Raw genomic sequence first — 1,588 nt, 5'->3', positions numbered from 1 at the left:
AAGCAGGCACGTATCGTCACCTGAGGAGCCGTCCGACAGCCAGGCTGAGGCGCTGCACGGCTGCACCGCGCCGCCAGGGCCGACGCGCAGTGGAGCTCCTTCCTGGGCGTGGGCGGGGGTATCTACATGACAGAGGAGCAGAATCGCCCCCCCCCTCTCCTGTTCCACACACAGCTCTCTGCGCGTTGAGGATGGGGGAGGAGTTGTTGGCGGCTTGACGAAAAGGAGTTGGGGGAGGAGGGGGTGAACCGAGAGGGTGAACCAAGGGGATTAGTGTCCGACAGGAAAAGGACGGACTTGGCGTCGGCTTCTAGGATTTGGCCTGGGGCTGTACTGGCCTGCTCGCTGGCCATACAGAGCCAGGTGCTCTGCACGGCACCTTTAACGACTGGGAAACTGTGTCAGGCTTCAAAAGACCAGCAGCTGACACCCAGCCCCTCGCGGCGTCCTGCTCCCCGGCGTCGCGCCGGCATCCCCAGGCTAGAGTCCCCTATAGGACTCTGGACTCTACCCCAGGCCAGGCTAGCGGTGCAGAACCACACAAGCGTGTGCACCGAGCACTAGCACGGGGTCCTCGTCAATAACCAGGCTCTGTAAGTCTAGGGTGTCCAGTCCAGCAGCAGCTGGGCGACTTCAGTTGCATGACTTAAGTAACACAGCTGCTGCTCGACTCCCTAGTCAGTGCAGCAGCATGTGACTCGAGATGTGACTTCAGTTGGACGACTAACGTCGTACAGCTGGTGGACACCATTTTGTGGACATGTCGTAGTTACAGGGAATAGCTGCACCGCAGTCTATCATGGACCACGGGGCCATGGGGCACAAGACGTGTCCCTTAGTTACTCAGGTTTTTGGGTCGTCCAACTTAAGTCGCATAGTTGGTGAACATCCCCGATCCGATTTACAGTGTAGACAAGCCACCGCATGGTTGCCGAGCAGCATTGCCAGCTTGAGCAGACACACGGGGTAACCACCCGCACCTACCTGCTGTGGCAATGTTTGCGTAATTCAGTTTATGCACTGCGCTACGCCGAGACTGCGTCGGCACGGGATGCTTCAGACCATCACCTCGCCTATCATGAAAAGGGAAAGGTAGTACCTTCACATTATCACAGCGGTGGAGAGAGGGAGGGGGACTAAAAAGAAGGGGAAAATGAGCGAAAGGAAGGGGTACATTCCAACAGAAAAAAGGGAGGGGGAGGGGGATGGTCTTGTCAATCTCTTCCCAACGCGTTTTTCATCGAGCCATAACCAGCGACAGTCGGCATTCGCATCGCACCCGCTGGCGTACCCTCGCGCTTCCCCGCCCCGCTTTCAACTCCACACTCCTCTTTGTTTTACCTCTTATTCCTCATTTCGCATTTTCCGTCTCATGGGGCTCGAAGCGCAGCAGTGGGTGTCAAGAGCAGCCCCCGGACCCGGGCCGGCCTGGGCCCGTGGCCTGGGCCCGTGGCCTGGGCCTGACGGCGAGGTGGAGGTGCGCGAACGAGGAATGCCAATTACGGTAAATTAAGAGCGAAAATTTCTCGTATCGCATTGCCGCACCTGACTGGCTATGGGGGCTGGGGGCAGACGCCGCTGCGGGCTG

Source organism: Frankliniella occidentalis, unplaced genomic scaffold, assembly GCF_000697945.3.
Source record: "Frankliniella occidentalis isolate FOCC.00 unplaced genomic scaffold, Focc_3.1 Scaffold12, whole genome shotgun sequence".
NCBI classification, from domain to species: Eukaryota; Metazoa; Arthropoda; class Insecta; order Thysanoptera; family Thripidae; genus Frankliniella; species Frankliniella occidentalis.
The sequence above is the reverse complement of the archived record's forward strand: the minus strand, read 5'-3'. Positions refer to the sequence as shown.